The sequence below is a fragment of the Perca flavescens genome, chromosome 9 (assembly GCF_004354835.1).
Source record: "Perca flavescens isolate YP-PL-M2 chromosome 9, PFLA_1.0, whole genome shotgun sequence".
Taxonomy (NCBI): domain Eukaryota; kingdom Metazoa; phylum Chordata; class Actinopteri; order Perciformes; family Percidae; genus Perca; species Perca flavescens.
The window spans coordinates 20,747,060-20,760,798 of NC_041339.1; the positions used below are offsets into that span (position 1 = coordinate 20,747,060).

Below are 13,739 nucleotides of genomic sequence, written 5' to 3' on the forward strand. Positions count from 1 at the left end.
GGCAATCATGTTTGGGTGGTATGGAGATGAATTCTAGTTTTTACACAGTTTTATAGATTTTCAGTTAGGAACATTCAGTAAATACAACATGTCAAATGTTGACCAGCAGAAGAAACTGACGTGTAGGCAGACTGTAAGGTTTTGTTGCTGCTGCAGTGTACAATAAGTGGTGGCTTTGGTAATCTATTTTTCTAATTTTTTTCTTCTTTTATCTCTATTTAATCTCTGTGATTAAATGTTGTTTGGTCATTGATTTTTTTTTTTACTGACAATCAAATTAAGTTTATTTTTGCTTGAAACTAAGCTGCCACTGCTTTGTTTTTCTTTGATCATAAAAGTAAATTAACAAAACACTAATGTGGGTAACAACATCACTGTAGCTAATGACATACATAATAAACATAATTATTAACTTGTGTGCTCGCACACTTCCTGGCTGGTAATTTGCACTCTAACAGTTGTAACAACAGTCAGCACACGAATCCAGCTGAAGTTCAGACCTTTTCATTAAGAATAAGGATAATGTTTATGTCTTATATAGGACAGACACAGAGAGGGGATATACATGGATGGGATACTTGACAAAGGTCAAAGTGGGATTTCAACTCACAATTTCAGTAGTAGGGCAGCAGGGTGTTTTGGTGAGCGAGGTGAAAAGAGCTCCATTTTAAAGACGCTGAATCACCTCCAGAGTAGCTGTTCTATAGCTGAGCTGACCTCAGACCTTCCTGTGAAAAGAACATTTTAGTGTAGAGAATCAATAATCATTGCGTTATTTTCTGGACCAGGTTGTTCCATATTATTGCTGGACATTTCATGATACTGACTGATTCTGAATGGACTCTTTAAAACTTTCTGTTAAGTGCTTTTTTAACTGAGAAAGAACCACTTGCAATTGATGGACATGAAATGTCATAACCTTAGAATTTGTCCTCATTAAGACTGGCAACAACAGTTACTTCCATAAAAGTATTTTATTTTTGTATTATTTCAAACCCATCAGAACAGTTTCATTATGCTTCTGCCACAATTCCAGGCTGGTGGTGGAGTAATTTTAAGGGTGGCTTTATGTGCCTGAAAGAGTTCAAAAATATTTATTAAATTGTGAATAATGTTTTATGATGAGGAAAAGGTGTCCAATTAAACATTGAACAGGTTCAATTAAAGAGATAATTGCCTCAGGCAACAAAAAAAAGCTGAGAGTAAGGAGAGAGAGACTTGAAATAAAGGTACCAAGAAGCAGCGTGAGCATTCAGATAAGGACGTTCCTCATTTCAGCAGTGATGTGTGCGGTCAGACTACAAAACTAACTGTCCAGTTGAGGAATGAAATTGGGGCTCTTGACTGTTTTCAGAATACAGAGTATCTTCAATTTGAAACCTTTAACAAAATTAAGAGTTACTGTATGTTCTAAAATGTGGAAACATTTAAAGAAAGTGGCAAAAGTGGTATCTACTTACTACTTGGTAAGTGTTGTATTTCAGGTTTAAGGTTAATTTCAGATAATTGATGTTACAATGCTAAGCTAACCAACGCTCATATAACAAAGCCACACAGCTAGTAATGGCTAACCTAGCTCGTAACATTAATGGTATTGTCTCCTCTCCCTGAGTGTTGCATTTTAACATGAGAATGAGACATAGCTGGCCTGGATGAGTGTATACTTTCCTACCTAAGAGGGGTTGTGCTGTGTTGAACTGACTCACTCAGCCGCTGTGTCGTTACACATTCCGGAGCCGGGCCTGCTAGTGTCGGTCACACGCCCCATCATGTGTCATTTCTCAGTCTAACCCTCTCAACTACACACACTATCAGCTGACACAGACTAAAACATTACAATTGATTTAAAAAAAAAAAAAATCACACACACACACAGACATTGGCAGTACTTTGGAAATACTCTCTTTGAAAGATATGTGTAAATGGCAAATGTGTACCTCCACTTTGAGAGTTGTGCATGTGAATACTGATGGCCTCTAAGCTGAGTGTGATTATAATAAGAATGGCATTCAAAATATCATAACCATCTTTATTTCATTACAAATTAGGGAATGAGTAAGACTTGGACCCAAATGCAGACAACTGGGCAGGACAGGAACAGTTCAATGGTTTGATGCCAAAGCAAAGGGCTTTTCAACTTAAACAATCTGGCAAAGAGTAGGTGAAAAAGAGGGCCGGTATTTGAACTGAGAGGCTCATGAGGGAATATGATGCAGGTGAGGATGTGGACAGGGAAGGCCAACCAACTGCAAAGCAGATGAGGGAAGTGGGTACAGGTGTTTGGATGGGTGGGGCAGTCAGGTGATGGGAGAAGGAGGGAAAGTCCGAGAGAATCTGGTGGATGAAAAATGGCAATGAAGGTGCTTAGGGAACACAGAATGTGGCTGGAGAGGAGGGACCGGGCTCTAAAGATTTTTTTCTGCTGTGACTTTTAAAACATGCACCAACATTTTTTTTTACTGCACCATATTTGTCCTTCTTTCCCTGCACTTTCACCATGGCCAACTTTTCAATTTATTTTAGAGTGAGATAGTAAAATTACTTAGAAATTCGACACGGTCATAGTCTGGGTCATTCTGAAGAGGACTCTATGGGAAATTTCAGCAAACCTCTGAAGGACAGTTCAGTTGTGACAGTTCAAATTGGAAAGTATGTATGCCAATATGGTCATAACCAGGGTCATTCTGAACAGAATTTTATCATATTAGGACTTTTTTTTGCTGACATCACATATTCATCAAGACTTATTTAATATCCATCCATCCATTATCTACTGTACAACTGCTTATCCTATTCAGGCTTACGGGGGGCAGAGACCATCTCAGCTGACATTAGGAGAGAGGTGTGGTACACCCTGGACAGGTCGCCAAACTACAGAGGTGTCAAAAGTATTCACATTAATTACTCAAGTAGAAGTATAGATACTAGGGTTTGAAAAGACTTTTGTAGAAGTTGAAGTATCAACTCAAGCTTTTTACTTAAGTAAAAGTGTAAAAGTACTGGTTTCAAAACTACTTAAAGTATAAAAGTAAAAGTAATGTAAGGCAGAGATCTTCAACAGGGGGTCCTCAGAGTCATTGCAGGGGGGCATCCAAATTATTGTACATTTTTGAGTCTTTAAAAAAAATAAAAATAAAATGCCTTAACATAATTCCAACATATTATTAGCAAATATAAATTCCCACTGATGATAGGCTTACTGGCCTATAGGTAAGGTAGTCCCTAAGATATCAGCCCACAGATAAAGTTAATCCTAGATTTACTGTGCCACATACAGTATGTAACATTAAAATATGATTTATAAAATCATGCCAACAATTAATATTTTAATAGCTTATGAAAAAAGGTATGTAAGAAGGCTTTAGGTTACCCTAACAGTTATTGTAGGCCCAGTTTAATATGCAACTTAATTTCATACAATATGTAGTAGGGGGTCCCTGCTACATCTCACTTTAAGTTAACGGGTCCTTGGCTTAAAAACGTTCAAGACCCCTGATGATGGGGGGAAATGCCATTAAGGACAAAAGCTTAACTCTAAAACGGGGACAAAATCATATGACTATAATAATGTTACAGTATATTAAAATCATACCTGAAACTCAGAAGGGCTGAAAAAGGTGACACGTAGGCTACATCTCTTCTGTGTTTTTCAGACAACGGCAGCTACAGTCTGGTGTCAGACTCCTCTCCAGTGAAATATAGACACACTTTTACACCGTTTAGCTCTCAGCATTTTATCATGTTTACTCCATCTTCTAGCTAACGCTAGGCTAACCTGTTTCCAACTGTAGTGTTGACTAGCGTCCCGTGCGGCGATGTTCAGTTCCCTCTATCGTCCGTTTTCGGAGCATCGCGCAGGCACCTAAGGCACCGAAATCCGTGTTGCTATTCGGTCCGGTAGATAACGGTCGTTAAGGCACCGGTGGCGTATTAGCACCGGGTCTGTACAGGTGTTATGGATTGCGTACGAACCAATAGGGAGTCGGAATAGCTATGTTTATACTTCTCATCCAACCACAATCAAATTCACTCTCTCCGGATGGAGCGATCTGGATAGGGTTTTTTTGTGTGTGTGTTTTTTTGAACGATGACTGACGAGCTGGAATGAAAACAAGCCGAACTGAAATATGAGTAACGAGGCTATTTTTAAAATGTAAGGAGTAGAAAGTACAGATAATTGCGTGAAAATGTAAGGAGTAGAAGTAAAAAGTATGCTGTAAAATAATTACTCCAGTAAAGTATAGATACCCAAAATTTCTACTTAAGTAAGGTAACGAAGTATTTGTACTTCGTTACTTGACACCTCTGCCAAACTATCACAGGGCTTACACATAGAGACAGACCATTTACACTCACAGAGTCAACAATTAGCCCAACCTGCATGTCTTTGGACTGTGGGAGGAAGCAAACGCTGGCAGTGTCTTTTTGCATGGCAACTTTTAAATTAGTTTTTTAGTGTGTGAGAAAATGGGCGTGTGAAAAGGGTCAATTGCGCGAGTCCCTGAGCAGTTGCATGCACCAGTGCATGTAGAGCTGAGAATAACCTTGCACAGCTCAAATTTTACGTGCACTACCATGCATATGCATATGCATGTGGTATTTCAAGCCGTGCATACGGTGACATCTTTTGGATACTCGCTTTTTAAATCAAGTCATCTGGAAACATTCAAAAGTCAGCTGGTGATGATGTTCTTAACCAACTTGTGCACCTAATGTCAGCATAATTAGATAGCTAACTACAGCTGATTTTAATCTGTCAGCCAAATCAACCGGCTAAATTCATCGTCATTGTCTGCTTTTGTTTGTTGAAATCAAGGACTCTGTGTTTCAAAAATGATTATGCATTTTGAGTGGCCAAATGTCCACTTTAATCATTGTAGAAACAAAATACTGACACTCATAGAGAGGCTAAATAGTCTTATTTGATCTTTGCCCAACCCGGTCTCAAGCCAGGTCGTGAAATAGTCACGTTATTTTGATTTATGGATATGTTTACAGGTCACGATTTTGACGTTTATTTCGTGTACACGTCGCAAATTTTGAACGTGTACAGGTAACAGTTTTCTAACATGCTCTGGGGGACGCAACAACGGGGAAATGAAGCGCACACACGCCGGCCACAACAACAGGACGGACCGCCACATGTGGGACGCGATCCCCGGGTGCATACCCAGGCGCAGGGGCACACAACAACGGGGAAACCAAACGCCACACGCCAGCCACAGCAACGGGACAGGCCGCCACTCGCGGTATGCAATCCCCGGGCGCAGGGGCACACAACAACGGGGAAATGAAACGCCACAACAACGGGACAGTTGTGGTTAGGAAAAGAAGAACGAGGAAAGGAACCGTCACACGCGGGACACGCCGACAACAGCGGGACGGTTGTGGTTAGGAAGAGAATAACTGCAACACGCGGGACGTGATCCCCGGTCTCCGGGGTGAAAGCCCTGTGTTGTTTGACCCATCCACCACCGCGACCAACCTCCCTGCGCGGACTTTTGCCTTATCAATACTACTCGCTACCGCCATCGTTCTGTGATATTCTTCCCATTGAAATACATTGCTTTAAAATTCGTAATCACCACATGAAAAAAAACGACATTATCGTGTCCTATCCACGACTCAATAGATTCAATAACTTGACCATATCACGAACTGCCATGAGACCAGGCTGTCTTTGCCACTTCCATGCTCCCGATACACTTCAAGTTTTGGAACTGTACGTGCTGCTACTTTCCACTATATTTGTAATCATTATAATCTGCACAAGTGAAAGGTTTGACGGGTGTAGCAGCAGTAACTCAGTAATAGTAAACAGGGGCGCAACTACCCAGTGTAAAAAAAAACCCATATAAATAAATAAATAAGTGTGCCCCCCGTTCTGATATGTTTACTACGTCCCCGCGGTCAGACATAGGCTAATTGTTATATTTTCCATCTCTGTCTGCACTAAAAAGGACACAGTGAATAGGTTGGTCAACAGAACTTCAAACCCTACTGGACATTTAGTTTTGTGTGGTCTAACTAATAGAACTCCTACCTGATGTCATCACTGGTCTCATCGCCACGTGATGCCATCACCGACCTCATGTCTGTCTCATTCACTCCTTGCCTGTGTTCTTCTCCACTAAGACATATTGTCAAACAAACATTATGTAATAGATTTTCCATATTAGTTTTTCCATAATATTAAAAAATTAATCTGTTGGTATCAAGTGGCTTCCCCTACACTTCCACCTAATGTTAGACCTACCTGTTGCCTTCCCCTGTCTTTCCTGATCCACCATCCTCACACCTGAATTAAATGAACTCACTGTTAAATGTAGCAGCCTCAATTCAATTCTTAAATCAGCCTAGTGATGGCATCAGATAAGACAAATATTTTGCAGTAAGGTTGACACAAGTACATTTACGTTTCACTTGTCCCTGAACAAAAGTCACTTGTCCGGGTAAAGATTCATCATTTTATAATTTCTTTTGTGTTTTGCTAATGCAGAATTTGAAGAAACCATTGAAAGCATCCAAACACTATCAACATTAATACAATTCAGTTTAAACAGTAGAAACAAATGTGTCCCAAGAATAGATTTCCCCTTCAACAAGAAAAAAGGATCTCCAGACTCATAATACAAAATTATACTTTGCACGCCGGTGTGCAGAAGTTAATATATTGCGATTCTAAGTGAATATTTTAAAGTTTCTCATTACTTTCAGATTCCTAGTCAATATTCTAAGTTACTATGTCAATATATTGAGATATTCTGAGTTACTAAGTCAATATATTGAGATACTGAACCAATAGGTTGAGTTACTAAGTCAATATATTATGATACTAAGCCAATATATTGAGATTAAGTCAATATTTTATAGTTTCTCATTACTTTGATATTCTTTGTTTATATTCTGAGATACTGAGTCAATATATTGAGATACTAATTCAATATTTTGACCAGAGGTAGTGGTGACTTGAACTTATACTATATCTAAAATAATTTTGTAGACATAACAATGGATTTCGCCACTAAATGTTGGTGTCAGCGTGTTTTTTTTTTTTCTTTCTACAATTTCACTTACCAAGGGATCCTTTAAAAAGGTGTAGCTACTTTACAGTTGATTATTACCTGATATTTAATCCGCTACAAACGAGTAGCGGAGCAGCTAGTAACGTTACGAGGCAGAGAGCCAGCCGTCAAGAGTCAAATTAACTTCATGCTTCATCCGCACAAAGCACACTTCTATCGCCACGAGTGACAGCTTTATTAGGCTCGTTTTCTGTGAACGATGTGGGGACGGGGTAACGTTAAAGCGTAGTTAGCATGCTAACGTTAGCTAACTATCACCGGCTGCCTGGCTTGCTGGTTCCGCCGTGCTTTCATGCTGTATCGCTTACAGAGAAGGAGCTGAACAGTGGGCTGGGTCTAACGTCAGCGGTCCGCTCTCCCGCTGCTGCTGGGTCTAACGTTAGTTAATGTATTTGTTTCAAATCGGTAAAGTAAAATCTGTAACAGAAACGGAATGAGTGGCACATAACGTATATAATGCTTCATCCACACAAAGCACATTGCTATCGCCACGAGTGACTTCTGTTTTCAGCTTGTTTTCTGTGAACGATGTGGCGAGGAGGTAACGTTAAGGTGGAGTTAGCAAGCTAACACCGGCTAGCTCGCCGTGCTTTCATGCTGCTTCGCTTTCGGAGAATGCGCTGAACAGCGGGCTGGGTCTAACGTTAGCGGCCCGCCGACCCGCTGCCCGGGATTGTGGGGTAAAATATGTATTTGTTTCAATTCTGTAACATTGACAAAATGAGTGGCATTTTGTTTTGTTTGAGTTTTAACTTGTCCAGTGGGGCAAGTAAATTTCTCTTCCACTTGTCCTACAAAAAATCCACTTGTCCCGGACAAGCGGACAAGCCTTAATGTCGAGCCCTGGCTGCTGTTTTTTGGGATTTTAAAAAGTACAAATATGGAGAGCCACTTAGCACAGAGACCTTTAAATAGAGAGAGAGAGAGAGAGAGAGAGAGAGAGAGAGAGAGAGAGAGAGAGAAAGAGAGAGATATGTGACCCTGTAATTACACCTTCCATGTCACCCAACAGATGTAACTGTAGGCTTAGCCTGTATGTCTGACAGCTAATGGTAACACAAAATCTATTAATGATTCCATGGTACCAGAGTTATAGCATTAGTTATGTTTTCAAGATTCTTGTCATTTATTGTACATGCTACCTAATATTTTCCAGTTTTCAGCTCAGCAACCTCAGTTCTGCATATTCTAAGCTAGCTGTAAACTCCCATTTGGCTGCTACATTCCCAGTGTTAGCTAACGCTAGCTAGTCCGTTAACATGAATATTTGCAAGCCTCCAAACACAGACGTCACACTTTAAATCCTACCTGTTGCCTTTCACCATCCACGTATTTAACTGCTGTTGCATCCCTTGACATGCTATCTCCTTTTCCCTCGTTCTTTTTTATTTTTAGCCTAATACAGCTTTTTTGCTCTATCCATCTTTTTCCACAGACGACAACTCACTACTGTACCTGCTCACTCAGCGCTCACGCCGCCCCCACTCGCGATATTACGAATCCTACTATGGCCACGCCAAGACCGGACATGCCCTTCAATAGCCCGGGTCTTGGCGTGGCCATAGTAGGGAGCGCCCATTGACATAAACGGGAGCACCCCCCGCTCCCTCTTCTCATCATTGACTACGTTTACATGCAGCCAATAACCCGTTCAAAACCGGAATATTAGCAATAACACGGTCGCGCACGGCCATGTTAACACCGGCAAAAACACAAATTTGCTCATATTCCGGTTTTTAAAAACCCGAATATGCTACCTGGGTTACCCCTTTTCTAACCCGAAATTTTGGTCATGTAAACACGTATCGGCATATCCCCATCAAAAGGAACATTGATTTGTGTTCTGCGCATGTTCTATTCGCAAGGAATCTCATTTGAGTAGAGGAACTTCTTGTATTTGCCAGAAAACCTTCACAGGGCTCCATCACTCTCTCCATCATACGGCAAAGTTTAGCAAAAGATTGACGTGACATACGAAAACTGTCACGCCAATCCGTGTCGGTGAACTCCATCATTACAACCCATTCCCACCAGTCCTGACTGCACACCTTCATCCGCTAACCGTGCATCGCCGTTTACATCGGGATATTGCCAATTGATTACAAATTCCATGTATACGGGAGTAACTCTCTCTGCTCACGCATGTAAACGGGTTATTCCGAATGTTTCCGAAACCCGAATAGTGACCTTAACTCGACCATAACCCGAAAATTGACAGCTTGTAAACGTAGTATGGAATCTTATGAGACAGGGCGCCTACTCAAGCCTGTTAGTCCTCTACAATGTTATATAATAACATTGAGGAAATGCAGAAATGATTTAGAAACGCACAAAAGCAGCTACGTATAGAAAACAACTTTTTTTCTTTTCTTTTCTACCATCGCTTTGGCGCCCCCAAGGTGCTGCGCCCCTATGCGCCGCATATAGTGCATACCCACTTTTTGCGCCACTGATAGTAACCCTTCCCCTGAAAGTGTTAGTGCCTTGTTACACAGGGCCACGTGACAGGTCACATTTTGAAGCATCTATCACTCAGTGAATAAAAATATCTTGAAGCTCTTAATATGAATATTCCAAGTATCAGGTGTGAAAGCTTCGGTATATCTGATGAAAAAATAAAAGTTTGTATCACCGGGAGCGATGATTTCAATCATCTGACCACCAAATTAAATCTCACCGTCTCCTCTTATGGAGCTTTACATTCGTTTTAGGAGCTTACCAAGCATTGTATGCAGCAAATATGTTCACACTGGATGCCTCAATCACATTCTTCATGGATTAGGCCTCATCTACCATCAGTGATCAGGGATTAGCGAACTAATCTGGGGTTCAATCACACAAAAAGACAGATGGAACGATTAGTTAACTACACTTGAGCATGTTATCACCAATCTTTTCCCAGTGCACTGACACAATTCACGTCACAGTCAAATGTCCATGTTTTCACACTGGTTGCCTCACAAATCCGTGTACAGCGCAATGTTATTTCTCCTTGAGTAGCGGGCCACATAGAGCAGGGACCTCCCTCAGGAGATAGAGAGCATTTCATTTCACACTGACACATTCACCTCTATCTTCACCATCCCACTGAGGGTTGCTGGGGTTGTCAACCGTGGGGAAATGAAAAAGGAACTCAAGCTTTTGCCAGAGTCAAAACAACGTGGAAACTACATTTGTGACCACAAAGCAAAGCTGGTATCAAAATCGCTTGGATCTCTCCAGTTGGGAAACTTATTCATGTTGTCGTATTTCAATGTCCCTGGTTAATCTATCTCTGTTTTGCTGCAAAAGTAAAAGTAAAAGGTAAACACAGGGGGTATAAAAAGACTACTTGCTCTATAGGAGGAATAAAACTGTAATGGCTTGTTCCATTCTTCTTTATATTTAGATGCAAGAGGTGAACAATATACAGTAGCTTTGTTTTTGTCTTTGGTCAAGTCAGGGTCAGCCTTCCAATAAAGCACACATGGGGGCTGGTAGCATTCAAATAAATTGGATTTTATACGCTTGCCGTGAATATAAGGCTCATCCAATCTGGAGACTACACTGCACTTTTTAGAACATTGATGATACCCTCAGGCTTTTCATCTCTAGCAAAGCTTTGGCATATCACTTCTCATTATTTCTTGCTGAATCTTTCAATCTAACCAATTCGAGGTACAATACAACATATCCGCTGTTCTCCTGAGGATGAATTTGCGAGCTACGCTGGGCAGGAGAAAGAGAGAAAAAAAGTCAAAGCATTAGCTGTTGTTTCTTGAGCTATTTGTTCACATAATTTGTTATTTCCCTATATCCCTCAACATTCATTCATCTGTTTATGAACAGGAAGCTAATAGTCCTTTGTCATTCTGGGTACACAAGGTGATACTCAACAGATTTTTTGTTCATCACACTAGACTGCATATTTGGTTGTTTATTGTTTATAGAAGCTGTTAGTTATAATGCACTGAAATATTATTTGGTGCCTGTATAGCTATTCATTGGACATTTATTGATACATGTCTAATGAATTTCTGATAAAGAAAACTCTCTTTTCTGTTGATGAAATATGTAAAAAAAAAAAAAAAAAAGCAAGAGATAAACCCACATAGTAAGCAACTCTGTATTACGTGTCATGTAGTCATACCCCTATTTTCAAAAGAACACACAAGAGGAGTTCCTCTGCTTATTTTGATATGATTAGCAATTGTTCAGACACAAAAGCACACAAGCTCATCAAAAATCAAATGGACTTGTTTTTGGACACCCATGGACCTTGTTGTTTCTCATATTGATAAAATACAAAATACCTTGTAATGATGTACACAAAGCTACAAATGAGTAGCCGGTCTGATGTCCTCTTTGGTATGCATAGGGCAACGCAAGTAGTTAGAGCGGAGGCTCTAGAGGTGTGGTAGGTAATCTATTTCTCTGTGCCAGAAGGTCAGACAGATTAAAACCCTGCTATGAAGATCCCAGTTTTCCATGACAGCTGTCTGCAGGGGAGCTGCACAGCTCTAAAACTGAACTCTCAATGAGATGTAAAATTAACTTCTCATCTTCTGGTGTGAAGGTCATGCTTTTGTACCCAAAAGAACAATCGCTCAAGGCTTTCTCATTGTAACCAATGCATTTTTCGAGGTCCACATTGAAAAGGGGTGAGACTGAAGCCAAAAGGTTGAGTGTGGAATTGTGGAACTGGGCACTGAAGTGTACATTTGTATGTTACAATCATCAAGGATTAGATCTAAATTAAGCTAAATGTTGGCATCATTTGAATCTAATGTAAAATTACAATCTCTTAATAATATACATTTCAACACCATACATGCTACATTACCAGATTAACCCTGAGCTCTATTATGCAAGAGATATCTTTTGCTGTCTGGTATTGAATGAGAAAAATCACCTTTTGGTGATAATATTTTCTCTCCCTCATTTCACACAGTGCACATGCTGGATTCCAATTTAGCTGCTCTTATCACTGTCATTTCTCATTGGAATAATCACAGATAAAACTGAGTTCCATTGAGATTATTACCACTATTAATATTATTTTATTCTGATGGTTTTGAAAGTATAGATTTTGTCCTTTTCGTCATAATAACATTATCTATGTAATAAAGACATTGAAGACAACCGTTTTGCCCTTAGCTGGTTAGTGATTCCACCTTAAGCCTGCAGCCCCCTTTACAAAATGGCTCAATATTAAGTTATTATCTTGAATGACCTCGGTTCTTGTTTGAAATACGTTTTAAAAGGTCACATCTATCTAGGCATTAAAATTAATTCCTAACTAATTAGATTTGTTGGTGACAAGCTCTTTTAATGCACAAGATGTAACTTACAACACCTACACTCAATGTTTGTGTTGTAAATTACATACAAAAACATGTTTTAGTAATTTCAAGGTGAATAACAAAACTGCATTGTTTTTAACTTATGGCATTTACAGGTTATGGTGCATGCTGGAAAATGGATATATGGATATATGCATTTACTCTATTGGTATGATTTGCATATGAGTTTCTTCACAGTGAATTTCTATGGTTTTTGATTTTGCCTACACTGTAAATAATTGCTGTTTTTTTAACAGAACTAGAATGTATTCATAAAATACCGCACTTTACTGCTATTCAACCATCCAAAGTATCTAAGTTAACAGTATGCAGTATTTCTTTGCATTTTGGTATGAGCAAGTTCACCTGAACTGCACATGTGAAGCTGGATTCGTTCCCATCTTACTAATTATTTGGTGAGTAGCAATTTTATTTAATTCATAAATCGATGCAAAGTCTATCAGTGATGTTTCCAGTTTGTTTGCATACTGAATACATATGTGCATGTCATAATAGAAGGATTTTGGAGATGATTGCCTAATCCGACAATACAAGGAGGTCATTTTAATTTGTTAGATTTCTAAGTTAATGTGTGGACACATGCATTTTGCCAGTGAATTCATGAAGCATAATGACCTTTTACAGTCTGTGGAAGTCTGTGTTATTTGTGTTCTGTTTCGGAAACTTTACAACTGTTTGGATTTTCCAGACTAACTCTGGCTAATTTGACTGTCTGAAGGATTAGTTTAGGGCTTGGAATATATATATATATATATATTTTTTTTTGCAATCTATTTTGGAACTCATATCTCTCTTTGTCTGTCTCACATGCAGTCCCAGGGCTACTGAGGCTGGATCGAGAGAACACGGTGTCTTCCAGTGGGCCATCAGTCATCCACTAACCCACTCCTTTGCCATCTTCCAATACTGGACTTCTGTACTTTTTGGCATTTTGAGAGAGAAGTCTCTGTCTCAGGTTTTTGTTAGCAATTGTTTAACATGCAATTGTTCTACAAAAAATAAAAAGTCAAGTGCAATGAAAAGCTCTCACATTGTTATTACTGTATATGATTGAAAAATCAGTAATAGCTCTGTTCTTCACTCACAATATTTTGTCATGGTTTGCGTTATGTGCTTGTAGCCAGCTTTGGATAGAGAACTTGGGAAAAGTAACAACCAGTAAAGTCTTTTATAACCTTTGTCTTAACAAATGTTCCTTTACTCATATGTTGTGTGACTAATTCTATGTGTATAATCTGCTAAATTAGTATTAATTTTGGTTAAAATAGGTTTATTAGGCTAAAAAATAAAAAAAATAAAGAGATAAGTCAAC

General features: G+C 39.4%; 1 long non-coding RNA gene across 1 annotated transcript; it reads right to left on the reverse strand.

Annotated features, from left to right (window-relative positions):
* Nucleotides 1–615: 615 nt before the first annotated feature.
* On the reverse strand, nt 616–6,279 carry LOC114561403 (uncharacterized). The gene is made up of 3 exons (XR_003693356.1): nt 6,257–6,279; nt 6,044–6,130; nt 616–728 (listed from the first exon to the last, which is right to left on the reverse strand). It is a non-coding gene; the product is annotated as an uncharacterized LOC114561403 (long non-coding RNA).
* Nucleotides 6,280–13,739: the final 7,460 nt, after the last annotated feature.